Source organism: Corvus cornix, chromosome 7 (assembly GCF_000738735.6).
Source record: "Corvus cornix cornix isolate S_Up_H32 chromosome 7, ASM73873v5, whole genome shotgun sequence".
Classification (NCBI taxonomy): Eukaryota; Metazoa; Chordata; class Aves; order Passeriformes; family Corvidae; genus Corvus; species Corvus cornix.
The window spans coordinates 33718396-33744382 of NC_046337.1; the positions used below are offsets into that span (position 1 = coordinate 33718396).

Consider the following 25987-nt stretch of genomic DNA (forward strand, 5'->3'; position numbering starts at 1 on the left):
AAGACTCAGTCACAGACAGGCACACAGACGATGCTGACAGCGGCCCAGTGTGTCACTGTTCCTAAAGCCACTTGTGCAGCTGAAGGTTATTTTTATAACCAAGGCTGAAAAGCCACAGGGAACCCAGATTTCTGAGCCAAGCATGCCACAAGGACTGCAGAATGCCTTGTCTAAGCCAAGAGCTTGGTATTGCTATTTCAGGCATAGTGAATCAAAGAAATCATAGAATGGTTTGGGCTAGAAGGGACCTTAAAGACTTAACTCATTCCAAACCCCTACCGTGGGGAAAAGAAGAAAGACAAAGAAAAAGACAAAGAAAAAGACAAAGAAAAAGACAAAGAAAAAGACAAAGACAAAGACAAAGACAAAGACAAAGACAAAGACAAAGAAAAGACAAGAAAAAGACAAAGAAAAAGACAAAGAAAAAGACAAAGAAAAGGACAAAGACAAAGAAAAAGACAAAGAAAAAGACAAAGAAAAAGAAAAAGAAAAAGACAAAGAAAAAGAAAAAGACAAAGAAAAAGACAAAGAAAGAAAAAAGAACAGATCTCAGTACTCCCTGACATGGAAAACTTCAAAGCCCACAAAACAAATGGAGAAAAGCTCACCCACCAACAGGTGCCCTGGGAAACACATGCCATGTCACGGACTTTCCAAGACCAGGTGTGATCTCCTTCAAGAAACAGGGTTTTCCAGCTTGGGGAGAATGAGTCTGCTTACAAGAAAAGACATTTTAACACCCCCCCCCACCCCCCTCCATGTACCTGCAACAAGTGTGTATACATTTCTTCCAATGAAGGAGTTCTCCAAAAGTATCATAAATTACACAGTGCAAATATTCTTATTTGTCAAGGAATGGCATGGCAAAAAAGTTTACTTTTTCTTTGCTTTCTCTGGCATATACTTGCTCTCTGTGCAGCCCCATAAACAATTTAAATACCCGTGACCACAGTGAATTTAATTTTATGCCCAGCAGCTCTCAGCAAGTTCTGCTGCAGCTTCCAGCCTTACAAAAGGTCACCCAGCCAACAAGAGCAGCAGAGGCTACAGCATCAGTGCACCATCCCTGGAAGCATTCAAAAGGTGTGTGGATGTGGCACTTGGGGGCATGGCTTAGGGGCACACCTGGCAGTGCAGGGGGAATGGTGGGACTCAGAGAGCTTTTCTAACCTTAACAAGTCTATGATTGTATGAATGGCAAAGCCTTCTTGCAATCAAGCTGGTCCAAGGAGCTGTAGGTCTGCAGCAGCCTCAGATTTTCCACACTCAGCCAAGAAACCCGATCATTCCAACATCCTTCCCTAACACTGTGAGCAGAGAAACCCCACCAGTGGCTGCTGAGGGCAACTTCATGGCCCCAGGCCCCTAAGAGAGGAGAGTCAACCATGCTTTCTTTGCTTCCACCACCCATGTATAAGCCCAAGAGTCACATCTCCAAGACAGTGGAGCTGAGGCCAAATGCTGCTTCAAGCAGCACCAGGGATGCCTGGACTCTCCCTCACCCAGAGGAAACAACACTGACTGGCTCAAGACATTCCTGAAGAAAAGACAGGGGTGAATTTGTACAGTGGCATTAAGCATTGCCATACAGTTAAAGCAGCTTCCTCTGCTGCAATTCAGACACGGGAAGATACAGGAATACATATATAATACAAGGATACAATACATATATAATACAAGGATATATATTCAAATACAGGGCTACGCAAAGACCTCAAAATCAGACTCAGAGGAAAGATCCCCTGGGAGCACGGGCAATCCTCACTTCCAAAAGATCAGCCTTCCCAAAGGCTTAACTCAGCCCTAGCAGAAGTTTGGCAGCTAAGCAACGTGTGACCCTCCTTTACATCCACTGTACCTGCTTACCCTGCTCCTGCTGGTCTGACAGCATCTCTAGTACCTCTGTCCCAATGCTGATCCTTTCCTTTGTCTGAGGAGACCTAGCAAGCCACTTGTCCTCCTTCTTCCAAACAGCACTCACACTAGTTTTGGGAAGCAGCACATAAATTTGGGGTATGAAGCACTCCTACACCAGCTGAAGAGCATCCTTCCAGAAAAGGCCCTGAGGCAACCAAGTTGAACATGTGCGAACCATGTGCCCTTGCATCAACAGCAGCCAGTGATGCCCTGGAATGCTTTAGGAGTGCTGCCAGCAGGTCAAAGAAGGTGATCCTTCCTCAGTGTTCAGCACTGGTGAGGCCACCATCTGGCATGAAGAAGCCACTCCTGGGCTCCCCAGGACAAGGAAGATACACACTTGGGGGAGCTAATCCAGGTAAGAACCACTAAGATGATTAAGGAACTGGAGTATCTTTTACTTGAGGAGAGGCTGAGACAGCTGGAAAAGAGGTCTCAAAGGAAATCCTATCAATGCGCATAAGACCTGATGGAAAGGAGGAAGAGGAGGGAGACAGATTATTCCCAGTGGTGCCCAGTGACAAGAGACAAGGAGCACGCACTGAACCACTTGTTTTTGGGATAATATTGATGATTTTTTAAACTGTCAGGAGGTTATGCAGCCTCCAGGTCTCCATCCATGGAGATATTCAAAACCTGACTAAACAACCTGCTTTATCTGACCAAAGTGGACCACCAAAGTAGACTCCCGTGAGTCTGCAGCACAATTTGGACAGCTGGCAAGAGTTCTTTCACAAAGGATAAAAACTTTTATTTTAGCAACAGAGATACATGCACCAGAGTTATTTGTGCAGATGTTGCAGTTTCAATAAAAGGCAGTGAGAAGAACAGAACACCATTTCTACAAAAGCATGAACAGCAACAAATCTCTGGAATGAGATTTATTCTGAGACCAGGAGTAATTCATGTTTACCAAGGGGTAAATTCTCTCCTTAGGGCTTACTAAGGGAGGCAGAATACTGAAACATTGCTATGCTTTTTGACAATGCCTTGCAGGCCTGCATTTGAAAGAGATTTTCCCCAAAATACCCTTTCCTTTCCTGCTAATAAGATTACCTTTGACTACACTGTCCTTCGAGAAGTTTTAAAAATCAGTAGTTCAGTATCTCTACAGTATTACACAGTGAAAGATCTAGATCTGAAATAGTTACACTACTGGATTTTATCTGGTGCTTCTAATTTATGCAGAAAGCAAGAATACATCAGTCTACCTTAATTTCCTTGCCTTTTAACTGCATATTAGCTAGTAGACAATTAAATTGGCATTCCCTAGGGAAGTTTTCCATCTCCAGGCACTGGTTCCTATAACCCCTCTCGTACTGTTTTTTTCTTTTACCTATGCCTTTATATATGCTCTTTCAGCACCTTAGGGGAGGCAGCTCTGCTCAGCTGTACTTGTTATTACATTCCCAATGGATGGATTCAGTGGAGAAACTGCATTTTATCACAGAATGGTTTGGGTTGGAGGGACCCTTAAAGATAATCTAGTTCCAACCACACCTGCCTCAGGCAGCATTTTATGCTGCATTTCCCCTCAAAGCCAAAGCAGCGGCCTGATGGGGTGCTGGGGAAAGGTGACAGAGCAGACAAAAACAGGGAAGAGAGGGAAACAAAATAAAAGATGCTCAGAGGACAGAGGGACAGACTTCCAAGGCAGACAGACAAATATGTCACTGTCAGGTGCCACTGCAGCACTGGCAGCAGACCAGCTGCACACAGGAGGAGGTGTGAGACAGCACCTGGAACGAGTTGTGGAGTTGTTTGCTGTTTCTCAGGAATAACAGCAAACACTAGAATCTGTTATGTGCAGAGCCCCATCTTCCCCCCCCACTCCTACACACAATACTTCATGGATTCATTGGTTTGGTAGAAGTACCAAGTTTTCCTCATTTCTTTGAGTCAGGTTTAGCATTCAAAGCCATCTTCCTTGGAAAAACAGGACATGGAGGGATTCAGACAGATTGTATCATCTGGAATGGTTTCTTTAATTGAAATGAGGAAGGACAGGCAACCAGACAGTGTTCACTGTGCAGCTTGGTGAAACAAGTGCCTGCAGGAACCACTCCCTTAATCATCTGACAAGGCAGGGATGCAGACAGCAGCAAGAGCTACAGCTGGACCCTTCCTCAGATAGAGATGGAAAAAGAGAGCCAGGAGGAATCCCAGGGCTCAGCCCTTCCATCCTGCTGAGCAAAGACAGTGCACACTTTACCTGATGGCAAGTGCTGGGGAAAGAAGAGACACTAATAAAACAAATTAAAAAAACCAGCACTGCCCGCTGGTCAAAGATGGGGAGCGTCCCACTCTGCGTTGCACTGCCGCAGCCTCACCTCGAGTCCTGTGTGCAGTTTTGGGCACCACAATACAAAAAAAGACATCGAGCTGATAGAGAGCATCCAAAGACGGATCACAAGGATGGAAAAGGATCTGGAGGGGAAGCTTTATGAGGAGTGGCTCAGGCCACTTTCTTTGTTCAGCCTGGGAAGACTGAGGGGAGACCTGTGGTCTTCAACATGCTCCCAAGGGCAAGCAGAGGGGCAGACTTCACTCTCATGACCAGTGACAGGACTCGAGGAAAGGGCAAGGAGCTGAGTCAGGGGAAGTTTAGGTTGGATATCAGGAAAAGACCTCTAAGATCATCAAGTCCAACCACTAACCTACCAGTCCAGGTTCCACCACTAAGCCATGTCCCTAAGCACCACAGATGCCCTCTGAACAATTCCAGGGATGTGGCTCTACTCCCGTCCTGGGCAGTGCCTTCCAATGCCTGACCACCCTTTCAGTGAAGAAATTTTCTCCAATATCCAATCTAAACCTCCCCTGGTGCAACATGAGGCCATTTCCTCTGGTCCCCTGTTCCCTGGGAGCAGAGCCCGAGCCCCACCTGGCTGCACCCTCCTGTCAGGGACTTGTAGAGAGTGAAGAGGTCCTCCCCTGAGCCTCCTTTTCTCCAGGCTGAGCCCCATGCCAGGTCCCTCAGCTGCTCCTCATCAAGCTTTTGCTCCAGATCCTTCACCAGCTCCACTGCCCTTCTCTGGACATGTGAAGAATCTCCCACCACACACACTGAGGTCGGGCTATGTGATGTTTTACACCAGTTGTGGCACAGGGGAAGCTGGCAGGGACTGTTTCAGGTTAATCACACAGCTCCTACTAAAAGCTGCCTCTGGCCAGAGGTTTTCAAAGACTTTTGATGGATAGAATCCAATGTGAACTGGTAGCAAGACTTTGCAGCAGAGAAACATTTTTTGCCGTATTAAGCCACATATCCACAATGGATCCCCTCTGTAGGTCTAAGGGAGGAGTGGAAGTCAGAGCAGTGAAGACCACCAGGGAGCAAGGAGGACAAGGTGGATCCTTCTGCGCACTCTGTGATGTGGAGGCTTGGCAGAGAGAGATGCATCTTCCAGCCAGTAGCTACTCAGCTCCTGAATCAGGTCCACCACGGACAGTCTGAGTAAGCAAAGTGCTGCCATTTCCCAGGAAGCCCCCGGAAGCAAGATGTTAACTAGGATTACTCCAGCCTGGCTTCCAACGGATTCTGCAGTAACCACTGAGGTAGTGTAAGGTTTCTGAAAATTTATCACCAGCGGAGAACAACGAGCAGGAACAGGCAAAAAACAACAGCACCAGCAAAACAGCACTGCCCAGACCACCACTGGTCAAGGGACTCATAACTATTAAAAGGCAAAAGAGAAAGCAAACACCACTCCAAGGTCCATCTACACCCTTCCTCTCAACACATACACACACTGTGTCAGCCAGGAGGTAACAAACATTACTGGAATGACATACTCTTACACATAATATATTAACTCATTTGACTGCTGAATGCCCAGTGATCAATACTTAATTGTATTTCCAGGCAACAACATCAGCCAGAAACTGCATTGAATAGACTCTGCAGATGTGTAACTTCAGGGTAAAAACAAAACCATCACAGGATCAGCAGTAAGTGGGAGTTACATACAGGAGCTTCAGCAGCACAGAGAGGAGAGGAAAGATCCCATCACAAATGTCTCCACAGTGAAGGAGGAAGAACTGAACCATGAAGGTCAGGAGAAGACTGTCAAAATTGGCTGAAATGATAGTTTCAAATGACAGGAGCATAAGGATGAAGCTTTTGCAGAGACAAAAAGGAGAGAAGCAGGAACAGCAAGGGAAGGGGCAGAAACAAGAATATTAAAGGAAGCTGGACACTCACAGGAATCCATTAAATGTTCAGTGAGGTTTGTCTTCCAACAGAAATGTGCAGGGCTGCCACAGCAAAACCAAAGTCCACAGAAAGCCCATCTGGGCAGATGGGGAGAAGAGAAGGCAGGAGGATCATTTCTGTTCCTAGCCTGGTGACTCAAAGCACCTACTCACTAAGCCCTTTCTTCTCCACAGGACACATAAGGCACAGATTGGACAGATCCTCTCCTTCCATCAGTAGAGAAAGAATAAGCACTCAGGGGCACAGCAGAAGGCAGAGAAGAGTTGGGAGAGGAGAGAATTCCTCCCTACCATTACTTCCTCAGAGTCTAGTTTGCTAGAAGGGCATCAAGTACTTCACTCCAGCAACTTCCATTGGAGAAGCAATTGTGCTTATGCCAACCAGTGCTTTGCAGAAAAATCTGATCCTATGACTTTTCAAACATGACAGCTGACCCAAAAGTAACATCGAAGCCTGATCTCTGCATCCCTCCATCTCCCATGGCAACAACTATTCCAACAGCAACATGGACTTGAACTTGCCCAAAGTAGAACAAGACTGCCTGAAATTTATTCCTGAAGCCCTCCCTTCTTCACAAGTGTCCAGAAATACAAGGATACAATGAAAGCACATGTGCAAAACTGTGAGAAATCCTAGAAAAACCTTTGAAGATCCATAAAAGTATTCTTCCCAGTTAACAGTTCCCCTGTTTTTTCTCGGGAAATTTGCTGAACTAGCATCTAAAGGGTGTGTTGCAATCCAGACCAGAGGAAAGGGATTTGCTGGAAGGCCCCGACTGAATGCACCTTTCTAACTCTGGCAAGTAGCTATCTCAGGCTGCCTTTTCAGCAGAGAGGATACTCCATCAGTAGGAAGGACAACCCTGCCACCATTGTCCAGAGAGCTGCATAGCTCAAGGACAAGGAAGCTGAAATGTCACAACTCTGCTCCCCCCACCTCCTCAAAAAAACTTCCATTAAGCAGAAATAGTGCTTTAGCATCTATAATCAAGCTGGGATTTCACCAAAACACATATTCCAAAAAAACATGTCAGGCAACAGTCAAAAAACCTGAGTGTATTCAGCCACACCTAAGGTAGGCAGCCCTCAGCCTTGGCTGGGCCACACATCAGGGCAGGAGCCCTGATTTAATTTAATAAATTCTCTGTTCAGTAAATCTGCTTTCCTGGCAAACTGGCAGCCTCTTCCACCACATGACTGTACAGGCAACATCTCCAGAACACCACTCCAAGGTCTCTGTATGCCAACACCCCACCCACTGCTAAAGGGATTGCAGACACACTTTCAAATTCTGCAGTGATGCTGGCAGGATGCTTGGGGGTGCTTTGGGGAGCAGGGAAGAGGTCTGCAAAGTGCTGACCTGCTCCAGGGAATACTGAACACAATATTGGATTGCTTGGCTCTAATGGAACTAAAGAAAAAAAAAAAAAATCAACCATAATTGACTTCTATGTTAATGACACAGAGCCTGGGCTGTTTCCTCTGGAAAGATCGACATGGAATGTGAAGCAGTATCAATACCAGGGGCAGTATCAACACATGACATTTGGAAACTTGGCACAGAGACAACAATGGGCAAACGCCAGAGCAGCTCAGTGGGCTGGTAAATGAGAGCTTAGCCTTGGCTTAACTTACCCAAGCATTTGCTGTCGGTTCTTCTACCCTGCCTCCCCCAGGTCCTGCACACAAACCCAACTGCCCCACACCCAGGTCAGCTTCCTGCTTCTTTAATAAGCTGAGCCAAACCAATGGAGATGTGTGGTCAGGAGCACAGGGAGCTCTGTGAGACAGCTGGACTGATATTTCAGACTTCAGCCCCAAGGTCTGAAGTACCCATAATCTATCTTAGACAAAAGTTAAAATTCAGCAGCAGCAACGTATCTCTAGGCCAACTGTTTGCCCCTATTCCAGCCTGACATGAATGAGCACATGAGCACTTCCCAGTCCTTGGGACAGGTTCACAAGCAAGGACAGAGGGAATGTCTGGAGCACCTCTCATGGCTGGAGGAACAGGGCCACTCAGTGGATTTGGCACTGGTAGTACCTACAGCTTTCTACTAGTTTGTTTTTCTAACAGTTATTAGGCACTGGATGTTTGAAGTACCCAGCTAAGCATTTTGAGGAAAGTGCTGCTGTATTCCCAAGGCCTTCCCTGCTCGCTGTTGTCAAAGATGGGAGTGCCCAATTTGGATACTCTTTCATTGTGACACAGCACACCAGCTCCTATGCAAAGCCTCATGGGAAGGTGGGGATGATCCTGTCACAGGAAGAGATTCAGCAGTGACAGCACCAACCAAGCCATGAGAAACAAGAGAAACATGAAAATCATTGGTTGACCCACCCCAACCCTCACCCTGCAAACACAGTTCTCCCAACACACAGGAACCACAGAGAAACACGCATCTGACCATCAGAAGGAAGAAACAAATTCCCTGATCAAACATTCCAGCACCAATTCCCACTCTGATTGCAGCCTGGAAGCAAAAAACAGAAGCAGCTCAGGGATCAACATCAAACAGCAGGTTTTGACCTGCTCTAACACCAGCTCATCAACAAAAATCTTCCTTCCTCCCCTATTTCACCTTCTCCTTTAGTATTTCTAGCTACAGATTTCTTAGCTGGGTTCTGCCTCTTCCCAAGGACCTAATTAGAACAGCCAGCCAAAATGCAGAGTCCACAGCTCCACTGGGAAAAAAGGCAACATTTGGCATGGGAGAAGGGAGATGACCAGAGGCAGGACTGGGCACAACACCACAACTTTGATACTTTTGATGTCCCAGCCACACTCAGACACAGGACTCCAGAAGAGCCCCCATTGTTAGACAGAAGGTAAAGGAGGGGAGCAGCTGGCAAAGGACTCCTGCAGAGAAACCTGGATACACGCTCTGAACAAAAAGCTTTTGGAGTGAATTCTGTGTCTCCTACATCTGTCTGTTAAACAGTTATGATGAACACTGCTACAGGATCTCCTCCTTCTCTTCTTCTCCGCAGACTGGGTTACAGCTGTATAGTTTAGCCTGTTGTGGCACAAGCGCCCCCCCTGTCCTCCTAAGGTCCTAAACCCAGGAATGAGCTTTCCACCATGACTACAGTCCCTCTCTTACTTTCCTGCTCACTCCTTACAGGTACTGGGATGCCAACACTTCTGCCTCAAAACCCAGAAGGGAGATCTCGGTAAAAGGTTAGGCCACCAAGACTACACAACAAAAAACTATCAGCTCAAGACTATCAGGAAGGTGGTGGTAAGAGGTTGTGCAAGCCCACCAAGGATGCAGCAGCTTTCAGACACACACAACAAGTAAGAAGGTGCCCGAACCATCTCCTGGAGAGCTGCTGACATGAAAAAATCAGGCAGAGATGTTTGGACACTAAACTTTCCCCAACAGGGACCTCAGGAAAGATAAAAATTACAGCAGATATGCATAACATTTGGAGACACACATCTGTGTCCTGATTGCCACAGTCCTCCAAGTTACATGTTTTGTGTTTGCAAACAGCACATTCCTAACTGATCCCAGGCACATAATAGAGCATAGGATACACATAAAACCAGTGCTACTCCCTCAGCCACTCCTCTGTGCAGCCCAGAGCACATACCCAGAGAGGAGTATGTGCCTCAAAATTAAAGATGCAAACATGACAGAAACTTCCCTTCAGATGCTCACAGGGGAATTTTACAGGGAATAAACAGACACAGCTTGAATTGTAGCATGAGCAAACAAACAGAAGAGAAAACCAGGAGAGGACTCAATGCTCTGGTCTGCTTTATGAATGGGCATGAGGCGAGAAGAAAGGCTTGGGCAGAAGGCCACACGATCCAAGACTCTGCAGTGTGCAGACACCAGGCTCCAGGAAGGCCCATACTAGGAGCACAGGCACATCCTTTGCTGGGACAAAGGGGTAGGGAGAAAGTTCCAGCCTCTTCTAAGGAGATCCCCGTGTCTGATCCTGGGCAAGACTAACCACCAATGAGAAGTTAAAAAAAGCCTTGCCCCATCTTTTTTTTTTTTTTTTTTTTAATGAGCTTTCAGTGCTGCCCTAGTTAATCCAATCAGTTTCTGACCTTTCCAACAGATCCCTCCCTCTGCTTTCCAAACAGCAGCTCTTTCCTGGCCTCCAAACTTGGGCTCAAGTTACCCTTTTTTGAGGGAGCAGAGTCAGCATTTCTACTGCTTACCATATTCTTGCCCTGTTTGCCTCTTGAACTGTAATCGCTCCTCTCCTCCCTAGTGCTAGGGAGCCAACATCTCCAGTCTTGGCCATAGGCCTTATTTTCCAGACAAAACCTGCTATCCTATTTTGAAGCAGGAAACACAGAGCAGATGCTTGGTACCTTACACAAAGGCACAATTCTGTACTTGACCTGAGATAGCACTGCCAGCAAATTTCTGCCATGCACAGTGGACGAATTTCTTTCCCTGTTCTTTTTTCCCCACCAATTAATTCCATGATGGATCTGAAGGACAGCAGGAAGCATAGGAAAGAAGAAAGTAAGTACAGACTAATGACTGCAAAACAGACTGGGAAGACATACCAATTTTCAGGCAGTTACAAAAACTCTACAGGCAGAATGGACAAAAAAGCCCAAAGTTTAACTTGTACTCCATAAGTATTTTAATCAGCTGTTCTCAGTTCCAGCAGGTCTGACACAGAATTGTACTAAAAGCATGTACAAGGTCAGATTCTTAACACTTTCATTCCAGTTTTTAAATTGCAGTAGAAATACTGTAGTGACAACTTTAGCTAAAATAGCCAAGGGGCAGAGTGACTGCATGAATGTATTTGGGACCGGGAGCAGGGCAGGAACAAAAAAAATTCCACTTTGGCATTGCTTAGCTGTACCATTGGCAGCCCCTCTGCCCCATTTTCAGTTGTAGCTTCAGGAGACAAAAAAAAGCCAATGAAACTGCGCTGCAGGGAACACCCACTGGAGCATCCATGGGCCTTTCACCTTGTCTGGCCAGCCACAGACAGAGGCTACACACCAACATCTCACAGAGCATTAACAGAAGGCACTTTGAGGACTTGAACTGGAGACCTGGTGTCCAGCTTGACCACCAGCAAATAGCACCAGTGAGCTAAGAACACACCAGGCCTGACTACAGCTTTGTGTAATGCCCAGGTAGAGAGTGCCTGCCTGTAGTACCTCCAATGGATATTTATTTTGGAGGATCTGCTTTGAATCCATGTGGGTACTAAAAATTCAGAACAACTATGTGCAAGGAGTCCTGCATCTTAACTGCCATTTTCCTGGAGGATCTTTGCCCACCTTGAACCCAGCATCTTCTGTTGGTTTTTTCTTACCGGAAGACACTGGGAACAAGTTTAGTCTCTGTGGCAATCCTATTTGATTAAACTTCATAAACTCCTTTTTTCTCACAGTCATCTTTTTCAAGCAAAAGAGCTCTGATCAATTGAGTCGTTGCTCATATTCCACACCTTTGGTATCAATGCTGAAAACCAGATAAATGTGAAGGAAGGACAGCACTGACAGGAGACAGTGCTGTGAGCTCCTATACCTCCTTTGAGGTGAGTCACATGCATTTCCTGCCCCTGTGCTAAGGAAGCTCAGTGAACCTGGCATCACATTCACAGTCACAAGGACTTGGGCAATGCCTACACACCAGCAGAAAGAAAAGCAGGAGAGTTTCTAGAGACACTTCCTGACTACTCCAATCAATTCTTTTTATGAAGTAATTACACCGAACCTTACTCAGAGCTCTAGGACCATGGCAAAATTTCCATGGTGTTATTTTAACTGTTGATTAATTCTCCTCTCCTGGCACTCCTGCTTAGATTCTTTAACATGTCTGGTCTCAGGCTCCCTGTGGCATGAGTTAGTTTCCCCACTCACAACACTCCGTGCATTGACAGTGAAATGAAAAAAGTAATCACATGTCAGAGCTTGCCCTTGATTGTTAAGTCTGTGTGGCAGATTAGTGTAGTGCGCTCCCCCGCCCCATGCTGCCCTATCTATTGAACAACCACATGTCAAGGAGTTAATCCCACCATCTGCAGCTGTCAGAGCTCCTACACTCCATGAAACCCACACACCTGCAGTTTCGAAGCACTGAGGAAACACTAAGTCCAGCCACATCTTCTATCACTGAACAGCCATATATTAAATGTAATCATATTAATTTCTTTTACCCAATAGTCCATTTTGGCAATATATACAAAGTAATTTTAGATTTAGACATAGAAAAGAGCACCACAACTCAGCCTGTATAACACCAGCAGACTTTCATTATTTACATAATTTAAGAATTATTAGCTCAATCTGGTCTCATTCTGATCAGTCTGTTCAAACACCACTTGCATCATAAGTGGCTTTAGAAATTGCTGCACATGCAGAGGACTAAACACTAACATAAAGTAAGGAGGGTGAGAATACCCAGGAAAGCTTCCCAAACAGCTTGTGACAGGCATATGTTTGATCTCCAGCCCCCAGCTCAGCTGGGCAACAACTGACACACAGGATCGGCAATGCAGAACACTTCCCGTTCTTGCCCTTTTTAGGGGCACACACAGCAAACTTCAAAATTGGGAATTATTTGAAGAACAGAGCTGGAAAAATAATCACCTGGAAAAGTACAAGGCATAAAATCCTTGCTGCTCTGGACTGGGACTGAGGTGAGCATGGAACTCAAACCCACTCTCAGCATCTATTGCAGTTTAGCATCTGCTGAACCCAGGCACCCCCTCCTCCCCCCACATGAGCACACAACCCTCCCAGCTCAAAGGCTTATGTCTAGACCAGAAACAAGATGACTTTTTTACCACAGCACTGTACAACTGAGTACCATTGATAAGTAACTGTTTCACTACGAGGTCAAGACTGGAGCTGCCAAGCAGAAGCCCCTAAAGGGCAGATCAAGGTAATCCTGTGTCTGCATGAAGCCTCCATGTGATGATCATAATGGCCCTTTAACCTTGAAAGGGTTTTACTAGTTCCAGCATTTAAACATGACACAGTGAACTACTGGTTTTGAAGGGGTTTTTTTCATGGTGGTGATATTGATTATACAGTCCAACAAGCCTAGCCCATGAAAACACTCATTCCAGGTGGTGCCCAAGCACGTCAAGTCTCCTTTTCTCCTCCTGGGAGCGCAGACTGCCCTGTAAGTGGAACTGGTCAAACACTGCTTCACCATCTCTTCCAGCTGCCACTACCACTTCTGCTGGCTGCTGCTTTTGTGCTGTCTCAACTGCTCTTCCACTTCAGCTGACAATTCAGAGCTCCCAAAAGCCCTAAGGCACCAACAGCATCAGCAGCTCTGTCATCTTACACAACACAGACACTCACAGAGCATCTTCCCCCCTGGCGAGACCTACATCCACACCCCACTCTTGCTTCTCCTCTGGCTCCAGGGACACAGGGGACCATCCCACTGCCAAGCCCCTCAACAGACCCATGTGACCATCACCTCACTGCACACCTCCCACAGCATTCTTCATGTCCTGACAAAACTAGGCTTGCCCCCTGTCAGGGAGCTCTTCGTCTGGCCCACAATGATTCTCACACAAGACTTGTGTCTTGTGTCACACAAGACTTGTTTTTCAAAAAAGGTCTTAGAGCAAGCTTCTTTACTCCAATGTACCCATTTGGCTCTTTTAAATGCAGAAGAAATCTTTTAAAAAAGGAAAATCAAGGTCTGGGCCCCTCTACTAGAGGTAGAAGCTATTTGCTGGGTTTTTTTTTTTCTCCAGCCCATCACCTCTTCCCCTTTTCTTTATTTGAACCCTGCAGGTCAGCATCTGTCACCCATCTTGGAATGACATTTTCCTGGTAGAATCTATTTTAAAGCAAGCCAAATTTTTTAAAAGTGACATGGCTCTGCCACTTTGTACTTGATGCTCTACCCTGCCAGCAGCACAGGCAGACAATAAAGTCTCATTTTCACTGTCTGCACTAGCAGAAATGGGTCCAGCCCCATCCACCCCACACAGAGATAAGATCAGCAGCTGCCAGCACAGAGCTGTGGCAAGAACACCCATGATGTTAAAAGAAGTAACAGGGGATGACAAAGAACAAACTACCATGAGTAGGTGCTTCTCTGACACTCCTTGTCAGCTTTCAGAGCTGCCAGACATTTGGCATTGCCTTGATCTCAGGTCTGGGACTGCAGCCGCAGCAAACCTTGAGACTGCCCGTGCATCCCCTCACCTCTCTCATTCAATATCCCCATGCTTACAGGGCATCAAGGACTGGCATTCTTCCCGTGAAGAAAGTGCTCCCTGAACAAAACAACTACACACGCCTTCCCAAGTAGTATCTGCAATACTTAGGCTCACCACACCCAAAGAAACCACCTACTGAGCATACCTGTATCCCCACGTTAGTTCCCAGAAGACAGAGACTTTCACTGTATAAGGGAAGCCAGATCTTTCCACGTTGCACGGAAGATGCTGGCAGGAAGAATGTGTCTCTGCATGAAGAAGGCTGTGGCATGAGCACTGCGCCTGCTAATTTCCTAATATGGACCACAGTCCAATGGATTTAAATCCACATGCCTACAGACTCATCATGTTTCTCACTTGGTGTAAGACTGAGTTTAATATTTTTATCCCACTGATAGGATATTAATTTTACCTAATGGCCCAAGAGCTGCCAAGAGCTATGAGCCATTGTTCATGTTTTTCTGGCTTTGTTCAGCTTTCCTTCCCTGATGAGGAGCTCCCCATTAGTCCTGACTTTGCTGAGGTGTCGCAGCATGACGTGAAGAAATGCCAGCTACACAGTGGATCCCAAACCAGGAGTGCAAAGCACAATCTGGACTTCTCCAGGAAGCAGGACTGATCCAAGCCACTGTGCCAGGAACAACATTTGACAGTATCAAGAAGGCTGTTCCATTTCAGCAGTTTGCAAGTTTGGATACTGGCACCCTAAAAATAATTCAGGGCAGAAAGCAGCAGCCAAGCCCCCAAGCATGTGAGGAACACAGGGCACCCAAAAAGCCCTGAGGGATGTGCCCCTTTGGGTAGACACACGCACCTTTGGGCAGAGGAAAGGGAGATAAAGAAGCCTGTGGGATGTCAAAGCACACAACACACTGTGGATAAGAGAGAAAGGTGTTACGTCTCCCCATGCCAATCCTCCCACCTGCTCCACCATGTCAGGCCAAGGAGCAAAGATCAGTTAATAAAGCTTTTCTTCCACTGAGGACCTTACAAAATCAGTCAGCTGTTGGAAACCAGTGGCTGATGCTTCTAAAGCTAAAAAAACCAAAAAATTTCCTGCTATTCCAGCTGTCTTGAACCAGCTCACCTCCTCCAAAAGTCAAGAGCATGCAAAATATCACCAGTAAGATGTGCATGGGAGATGTTCACTCCTAGCCAGCATTTGTATACAGCTCTTTCAGAAGCCTGAAATACACTGGCTACAAAGTCAGTGCTACAGCCGTCTTCTATGAATGTTACATAATAAATAATGCATTTTAAGTATTGTGATGCTGGACTCCAAATCCCAGCCTCATTTAGCCTTTAAAGACAGTGCCATAATTATTTACAGTATTTACATTCCAAAGGATGGTGGGGGGTGTACTATCAGATCTCATTTAAAGATTACTTTTGCATGAAGCAAGACTGGTTCTTTAACATTTTCTTCAAGCAGAAAAAGATGGCAGCAGCAGCTTTAGTGAAGCGAACAAATCCATAAATGCATATGGACATATAGGTCAAATAAGAATTAGGCTGAGCAAATAACAAGTTAGCTGTGAAACGTTCTTTTGGCTGTTTTTCCACATACTGTGCTGACCATTTGTGGTTTAATCTTAGAGAAGCTCTCTCTCATATGAGCCTGCAACCCCCCCAAGCTTCAAACAAGCAAGTTTTACTATAAGTACTCCGCATTTCTTTATACGGGCTAAGGTTCTCATATGAGCATAGTTGTTTTGTACACTTAATGCACCAGGAAAAACTGAAGGAGGAACTGGAAAATTTTGTTCTGTGCCCTACAGAGATGAAAAATATCATTCAAAAATACAGACCTGACCTAGAAAAAGGAAGTTATTCTGCTGCCCTCTAATGAGCACATCTAACATCTGAAAAAGAACACTCTCAAAAGAGATCTGTTCTGCTCTGCCACAGGTACATCCTCTTGTGCTACAAAGCTGTCAGCAATGCAGACACAGCTGGAGCAGCACCTCCCACACAGCAAAGACAGGCAGAAGAAACACCTAGATAGGCCCAAGATCTGTTCTGTACTTCCCTGAATGCAGATTGGAGTATATGGCTGTGTCCTGTTCTGCTCCCTTTCCTTGCTTGAACAGAGGGAGCGGAGAGGTTCCTAATTCTGACCTTCAGGACACAAGGGCCACAATGTTGTTACAGGTATACAGGTACCACAGACACGTGGAAGAATGACTTGCTTCAACACCTGTGAGCATCAATTAAAAGCAAAGGAATTCAGTTCTCACGCAGGGGTGTCTCTGCATCTGCACAATGCTCAGAAGACATTCAGTTGAAAAATGCAGTACGGAAGGCAGAGGAACAGCCACAGAGCAACCGTTCTACCTGGTACTGAGTTTCATCTCAGTTTTTACTGAGCTACTGTGATGCTGTGGGTTGACCTTGGCCAGCTGCTAGCTGCCCCCTCCCTCCTCAAAAGAACAGGGGAGAACAATATGATGAAAAGTTTGTGGGCTGAGGTAAACAACAGGGAGATCACTCACCAATTACCATCACAGGCAAAACAGACCTGAGTCAGGGAAAATTAATGTAATGTATTGCCAATTAAAATAGAATCAGATGTTGAAAAGCAAACACTAAAACACCTTCCCCCCCCACCCACCCCCTTCTCAGCTCCACTCCTTCATTCTGACTTCTTCATCCCTGGCTCCCTTGAGCAGTGCATGGGGCCTGGGAATGGCATTACAGTCACTCTCCGCTGCTCCTTACTCCTCACACTTACCCACTGGGGTCCTGGTGACTGGAGCACCTCCTCTCTTTCTTTTCTGCCCCTGGTCTTCATAGGGCTCTCTCACTTCTTTTCCACTCCTTCTAAAGTATATGTTTTCCCAGAGCCAACACCATTGTTGTGCAGCTGTGGCTGCACTGGGTGCACTTAACCTCTTTGGACGGGGCTGTGCCCAGGATATGACAGCTTTAGCTTCTGTCCTGCTACCAAAACCTTGCCACTTACACCCAATACAGGCAAACAGGCCAACGCCCACTATTTTAGAGGAAGAAAATACATGAAGAAGCTATAATAACCCACATAAACAGTATCTAGATATCTGTCTGCTATTTCCTTAAATAAAAACCCACTCAGGTACAGGCACTAAAACAAGCACACCTGCAGCTGCAGAGGAGCACACCCAAGCCCAGCCCTACCTAAGCCCAGCCCTGCAGTCACAAATCACTGGCATGAATCAAAAGCAACAGCCAGAGGCTTTGCTGAGCAAAACATGGAAGTGTCACTGAACAAAGCAATTTAAAATTGTGATTTCTGGCAGCACAGTTCCTGTAGTCTGGAAAAGCCTTCCCGTGCCTCCCTATCCACAGGTACACCAGGTTATTTCAATTCAAACCACACTGCAAAATAACTGCTGCATGTATAGACACAGCCTGTACCCACAGCAGCTGGAAATGTCCTCTCCATGCTAAAGAAGCCCATTCCTGTTACATAAGAACACTCAGTGACCTGAATTTACAAATAACCTTGGAGAGGAAAATAGACATAAGGAAAAATAAAGTTAAAAAGCCATGGAGCTAGAAAATGCAACAGAGGGAAATCAGCCCAGAGCATATACACACACAGCCACACCAGGCACAAATGTCCACTACATCCATAGAAGCCAAAATTCTTTAAGCAGATCTACTGATTCGCTGTGTGTTCTGCAAGCAATCAAAACACAGCACAAGTGGGTCAGGAAACAAGTCTGTGTGCCCCATTTTCCCTCAGATTTCCTGCCTGGGACTCAAACACCACATTTCATTGAAGTTGGTTATCACTATCACTACGTACCTTCCAGCTCACAGTCCCTTCTTGTTTCAAGAACTGCTTGGATAGCTTATTCTTCTGCAGCAGGATTTTCTCCAGAATTTTCTGTGGTTTGCCTTATGGAACATTTGCAACTCTGCTAGTTCTGTCTAAATCTGTCCAAATTACCGTTTCAAACAACCCAGAATATTCCAGTACCCACTGCATTTAATCCTTGCATGTCTGTGTTTCCCACATTTAGCGCAATCTACATTGAGATTTACTGTGTTAAAAGCTTCTTTAAAAAAAAAAAAAACAAACCGAAAGACAACAAAAACCCCTTTCTACAAGCCACTTGACTAGAAACCTAGGCCCAAATTAGATGTTATTATCAGTTATGCCACATATGAGCATCAGTAGTGCCACTCTGAAATGCTGAAGGGGATAAACAGATCTTCAGCTGATACATGCATTTCCACCCAAGCAGAAAGAAAACTTTGGTCCATAAATTGCTCAAAAAGACCAGAATAAAGGATAATTTGCATACAATAGAATAATACTATAGATTCCACTAGGTCTGAATGACAGACATGAACCTGTGAGATCTCCCTGTAACACAGCCTGTAATTCAGTAAGACCCACATTAGCAGGGCAGAAATTTATCTCTTGGTAAATCAGAAATGTGATTTATGGAGCATAGAAGTTTGTGGAAAAAAACCTCAAGCAAAATAACGTTTTTCACGTACGCATTTCCCAGAGGTGTTAGCAGAAGGAGGAGGCTCACTTATTCCTGCACCTCAGAAACATATCAAGACAAGTCAGAAGGGGTAACCCAGAAGAGGGAAACCTCTCATGCCATCCACCCTTCACCAGCCCCTACCAATTTTCTAAAAAGAGTGTCTATTAAACTCCCAGGACACGTATTTCAGGAAGACATTTGACAGCTTGACACAACACTGTACCACTGCTGGTGACAAGGAAACGGCTCTGACTTCCAGAGCTATCAATCTGCCCTTTCCACAAGTGCTTCCTCACCCCGCTTCGGATTTGGTTTCTCAATTCCTGCAGTGTTGAGCCATCCTTCTCACACCCCACGAGATGTTTGCATTACTGGAATTTGTGCTGGGAGGCCCCTTTGGCATAAGTGCAGAGCCATTCCACCTCTCTCTTTGCAGAATTTATAATTTTATGATTCAATTATGTTAAAGCTTTAACATTAGTACAGGAAAAACAAAGATTTCAGTTCATAACCCTCTTTTGTAACGCTGCAGCTTCAGTACTCTCCTAAGCAGCGCTGATCTATTTTTGTGTAAGGATGTCCAACCATTTAAAATCCATTTCACAGGAGAATACCAGGCTAGATTAGTATCTTTTTTAAAGTTCCAGGAACTGTGATCACACAGAGCAAGACATGACATGACATGCAACTGCCATGCCCCACCACACCTGGCCAGGAAGGCAAGAGGTCACCCTGGCCTCAAATTCAGCAAGCCCTTGAATGGCACAAGGCATTGATAGGTTTGACCTATGTTTGACCATGCTTGAGCACCCAACTTTTACAAAGGCTGGAAGCAGGCTTTGCAAAAGCATGGAGCAGCACCTCAGGAGCTTCTCCAAAGAAGTCTCCAATCCCTCACTAAGCCATATCCTCCTCTCCACCCACCCAGCAGCATGGAAAGGCTGCTCCAGGGCAGGCACGTACCTTCCAGTAGTGCTACTGGTGAGCATTACACAGCAGGCACAGCCAAGGAACCAACCATAATAAGAAACTAGAGCGATCTGACACGTCCTTCAAAATCCTAGGACTCATTTCAAGCTCTTCCCACTGACAGCCTCCTACCCTGGAGCATATTGCAAAACATTTTGGAAGATTTGGGCTCTCTGGAAAATGTTTGTGTACTGCTCAGTATCCATGACCACAAGCTAACTGGAGTCTTTTGGCTTTTTAATGTTGATTTTAAGAACGGAGACTTAGCCACAGCTAGAAGGCGGGAAAGAAAACAATATAGTTAATTAGTTCCATAAATATTAACACAACTGATTCCTGTGATCTGGCAGAAGGTACTCACAACATGGAAATGCTCTATTTGCAGACGGGAAGTAAAAGCACTGAAAACAGTGCAAGTTTCAGACACTCATTTACTGCTTCTCAATTAATTGCATTTACTTTAATTAAAGTGGAGCTTCCCACAGCTATTCTCACAGCCAGCACCACACTGCACAGACAAATTGTTAAAGCAACATTAAGCAGCGTAGATTTTTAACCTTTTTGTTTTAATTATTATTTAAGGCAGCAATGTCTTTAGCTTTCAGTAGGATCCCCACTCCACAGTCTCCCAGAGACCACAGCAGGTCTCTGTTCTCTATTTCAACAAATCCCCACAGCTGTTCACCACTGCTACAATCTGACTCCTGAAGTAAGATCCCACTGCCTTTAATCCTTTAGACCAAAGGAACAGAAAAACCCTCTAGCTTTGAGGCGAGTTGTTGGGAACTACACAATCTGTTTGAGGTGTCCTGTAGACTGAGGTTGTCTGACCTCACTGGAGAAGCTTCTTGGACCACAAACCACTATCTCAGCTGTTCTCAAACACAGTGGACTGTTTGTAACATACTGTTACAAAACTCTCAGACACCAAATCTGCCCTTAAAAGGTGATCTGACATTGTCAAGATAAAAGCAGGTCCTAATGATGCAGTCAAAAACCAAATAAATTTCAGCCAAACGACAAGGAAGAAGGAATGTACAGTAATTTGCTACCTAAAGCAATTTACCCACATAAGGCAAACTGCCATCTGTCACTTTATCAAGCTACCAGGGTGGCCAACCTTGGGCCTGGGGGAGAGGAAAAGAGTTTAATCTCTAGACAGCATTTTCCCTTCCCTGTGAACTTTTCCTTTCTTGCAAATTTTGTTATTGGAGGTTTCAAACACTTTCACACACAATGGCAGAAGCAACACCAGCTTATGGAGGGAAGTTTCCCCTTTAAGCTGAGATCTGCACATTCAGTCCTGGGACACATCCTTGACCTGTGCAGGTGACACAAAGGACACAGACACGTTGCAGAAGGCATGGGGTGGAGGGAAGGGGAAGCTAAAGCAAGAATTCCCAGCTCAAACACCACTCAAACAGCTGCTCCTCCCAGGGCAGCACCCACACACCCATCAGATATTTTCAAAGACATTAAAATGGTTTGAGTGCTACACCACCAAGGGCATCACTGACAGCATCAGGGAGAGCATTTCACCACTCCACACATTCACACAGCCCAAAGCTTGGGGACCTAATAACAAAGACAGATGGAGGAGGAACACCTCATCACTTGGGTCTAGCACAGCACACAGGCATTTCCCAGGGAAATTTCACGCTCATGTTGGAGGTGCTGCAGCCACTCCCTGTCATCCTCAGCATGTGGAGCAGCCCGTTTACACTCCTTCCCATCTGAGCAGTGTTACAGTGGGGGAACAGCTTGAGGAAGGCGTTCTGCATAAAACAAACACAAGACAGGCCTGACAACTGCCAGCACAGAATGAAAGGCTGAAGAAAAGCAACAGCAGCAGAATTGTGAGGATCCAGCACCTTTCCACACCACCAATGTAAATGACCAACACAAGCAGATTTGAAAATTCCCCAAGCATGCATTAAGAAAAAGAGCAGAGGTTTAGAACCAATATTCAGGACAGATGCATTCATTAAAAAAATAGGATTAATTTTAATTTTTTGAATCCTTCAATTGTTAAACACCCCAATATGCCAGAAGACAGGAAAAAACCAAAACACAAAATCAAAACAGAGGAAAGATGATCACAGATGAGGACAAAAGAGGAGGAACCATAATATTCAATGGCAATAAACATGCAGAAATCCAGTCAACAGACAGGAATAAACTATGGGACACAGAGTATTGGCATCCTGTCAAGAGCTCCTGAAGAGTTAATTGGGGCCTGGTCATGGCTGCAATTCTTCCACACTGGAGTGGATCCCCTGCAGGGGTAACCACAAGTCTAGACACTGCAGGAACAGCAATGCTGTCAGAGGAGAGGTCTTACAAGGGCTCTGTAACATTCTGGTACAACATGCATTAAAAAAAACCCAAAACTGGACAGCAAATCATATCGCATGAAGCTAATGCAAGACACAATGCTAGCCAACCACAGCGTTTCTGCTTCTCTTGGAGGCTACAAAAGGAGAACAGAATTGGACAAGTGGGTGCAGAGCCCAAGAAGGAAGCAGATAAGGTGACAGACCCAGCAGATCTGGAACTCCAGAGCAGAAGCTGAGGTGCAAACCAGAAGGGATCTGTCAGTGACTCTGCAAAAGGAGGCTTGGTAACAAAAGAAACTCATAGAGAACCTCAGAAAGGAGGACAGCAAGGCTGTATACAGCCTGCAGACCCCAGAAATGCACTGCTGTCAGTAAATTCCTGCTTAGCCTGATTTTATTGTCTCCACATTTCTTCAGGAGGAGAAGGGAGTTCCTTCTATGTCAGATGCCCTGTCATTTCCCTCCTCTATGCCCCTCTCTGCCACTGACAGTGACTCCCGGGCTGCAAGACAGTCCCAGTCTTCAGAGCACAACCTCTGCTCAGGCTCACAACCTACCTCACCCTATGCTTCACACCCTGGTATAAAATCAAAGACCCACAGAGTGGCCTGGGTTGGAAGAAACCTGCAGAGAGCATCTACTTCAACCCCCTCTTTCATCTGTCACTATCCCAGGTTGCTCCAAGCCCCATCCAACCTGGCCTTGGACACTTCCAGGGATGGGGCAGCCACAGCTTCTCTGGGCAACCTGTGCCAGGGCCTCATCACCCTCATTGTAAAATGAAAAGTCCTTCTTTATGTCCAATCCAACCTCAGAAATCAGAATGATTTTGCATCAGGTTTTTCAAACAGTTATGAACTTGCTGTTGTTGCACTTTTGTTTTCTCAACAACACAGACTGTCACCATTCCCTTCTGGAGTAGCTGAAAATAATGCAGGAAGCTACCTATCCCATTGCTCATATCATTCCACAACTGGCTCATCATCCACTCCAAAAAAAGAGACATTCACAAGCAACTGCTTGGCCAGAGCCAAGCTTGAATAGGCCCTTGCTTCAAGGAGCAAACACTGACAAAGGAAAGCTAAAGAAAAAAAATGAACAGCAGCAACCCCGATATGACAGGCCATTATTTCTGACTTGGTAGGAAACATTTAATTCCCACGCTACAGAAGCTCACCCAAATGAGATTTATCCACTCACATGAGTCACAGAAGTCCCTGTGTGAATTAGATGATGGCAAAGCCTTTGGTTTACATTACGTCAGTGGCTAAGTAAACTATACTGACAGGAAGCAATCACTGAGCAAGAAAGTAACTCATGGACTGAACTCCAGCATTCTCAGGGATGGCACTGGCTTTTGTTACCTATATGCATGTGGAAATCATCTGGAATCTGGCATTAAGCTGAGCTAATGATTAAAGACAAAAAGCAGAGCAGGGGAAAGCAGTTCCAGCAGGTCTGTTTCACAGCACGACACAGCTTAGAGCTACCATATTAAAATACTTTCCTTTTTAGACCACTGGCTTTTTATATCACACAATGCAAGACTCACCTACAACGAATTCCATTTTGGTAATGCTTTTCATTACAGTTCCACCCTCTCCTTCTCATGCCACAAGGATTACTGATGCCAGAACAGCCTGTGCTGGTATCTCACACAAATTGTAAGCACACTGAATCAGCCGTGTATCTAAAGGAAGCAACAGACCATTACCATAAGTAGCAGATACTTCCACAGGGCACCCTGCCTCAACCAGATGCACCAACAACACTCAGAAATACCCAGAAAAACCAGGCCTTCAGCTGACAACAACCAACACCACCAGTTTATCCTCTCAGAATATGAGGCCTCATTCCTTTCAGCCCCAGCACACACAAGTGCTCATGTTAACTGAGATAACCTGCTAGAGACTCTGGACTTTCCAATTTACACATCGCGTTTCTCCCCATTCCCTCAAAATCACCACAGCCAAAAGAGCAGAAAAAACTGGTCACTTACAAACTGAAGAAAACTATGACCAAAAAATTGTAGAGAGAGATGTCCTCTCTTGTTGGCAACCATAGGCAACAGCCCTCAAGCCCAAGCACAACGGTGGATCGGCTCCCTACAGGATTGCAGCCCTTTGGCTCTGACACACCAAACAGCTGTTCCAGGTGAAGCCTTATCCCATGGAAGTCGCCATGCTCTGCTATTGCTTAGTTTGCCCCTGCAATAGTACACATAGCATCAAAGACCTGCCTACATCATGGATTTATTTACAGAGCATAACAATGCTCTCTGCGTTCTCTTTTCCTCCTACCTCCCAACAGCCAATTGGCTTTTTTGACCAGTGTTGAGCTCCAAGCTGACATCTTCTAAAATCTAACCCAATTCCAAGATCTTCCTCAGACTAGGTATTATTTGGAAGAGAGTCACAGCATAAAGCCAGATCTAAACCTAAAACACAGAGATACCAGCAATCATGGACAATGTGAATAAATCTTGGGTAATATGAGATATACACACACACGTAGGACAAATACCTGTTTTCCCAACTGGCACACAGCAGCCTTGGCAGAAAAAAAAATCTCCTCTAGCTGTGAAAAGCACAGGAGATAGGGTGTGAGCCCACCTACAGTCTGCCAACTTGACCTTCTCAGAGCTTGAAAAGCAAGTGGGAGATAAGCACGCTTTTGTCTTGTTATTAAATCCTAAAATAGCAGTGTGTAGGAGAATCCTACCCTCCTGCCCTGTACACTAAGCTGAGAGGAAAAGGGAGGAAGAGGTGGAGGGAGGGCTAGAGTCAAGTTGAATTTCCTGCTGAACAGGCTCTGAGCTGACCAGAGATGCCAGGAGACAACGCACGTCTGCCTAGAATCTCTTTTCTAACTCCAGGGTGTCTGCCATTGTATGCACAGCCTCGTTACAGCTCACTGAATTAACACAAAAAAATTGAACTGATTTCCATAACGAAAAAGCCTCTACATGGCTCCAGAGTGCGACAACAAGAAAGGGCACAACATCTTGGGAAGATGTAAAAAAACAATCAAATCACTTTTTGCCTTGTTGAATTGCAGTTTTGAGCCCCCAAATGAACAGTTATTTTTAGCTGATCATCTGGAAAGTGTGCGGGAGCACAAAGCGTCGGGGTCAGCACGGCTGTCTGCAGGAAGCCAGCATGTAGCCCAGAGAGAGGCAGCCAGGCACTGCACATCTGCATCATCAGCACTGCACGGGGACCAGCAGCATGGCTCTATTTATAACCCAGACATGTACAGCTGTAGCCTGCAATGAAAGGCTGGGACTGCAGGCTGCCAGCCCCCAACAACAAGCTGTCTGATTTAATTAAAGAGATGGCAATGTCCACATGCACACATAGATGCACACACAGATGCACACATGTCCTTTTCCCAGGAGAGTTACCAACAATGAGCCCAGTGTTTCAAAAACAGTACGTTTTGCCAAGGTTTCTGTGCAGAGAGCAGACAAATGTGTCCTCACACAACCTCCCCACTTCCTCACTCTGTGCCCAAATGTGGCTGACGGGCAGCTCACTGCTGCTCAGGCAACCACTAGCCCTTGTGTGATTGATTTGTTTGTAGCCCTGGACAGGAAAACAATGTTACTGTAATATTTATCTACATGAAGAGAAGAGATTAATTTAGTTTGCAAAGAAGGTATTTGGGAGTCACACGCATCTTCTGCATCAGGACAGCTTGCTGTGCTACCAGGCTCTGTCTGGTAGTTTGTTCCTTCTGCGATTTTTTGAACATTTACATACAGTTTGTGGAGGTTTGGGATTCAAGTTTCAGAGAAATGCTTTGAGACCTTGCAGATGTTTAGAAGTGAAAACTGCTTTCAGATACAAAGCTCTGTCTCACAGTGAGCAGTCAAAGGGAGCATTTCCT

The 25987-nt window shown here is 45.5% G+C and overlaps 1 protein-coding gene across 1 annotated transcript in view; it reads right to left on the bottom strand.

Moving 5' to 3' along the window:
• Positions 1 to 25987, bottom strand: part of FAM207A (family with sequence similarity 207 member A) — a 40067-nt gene that overhangs the window by 11881 nt on the left and 2199 nt on the right. The window lies entirely within an intron of this gene.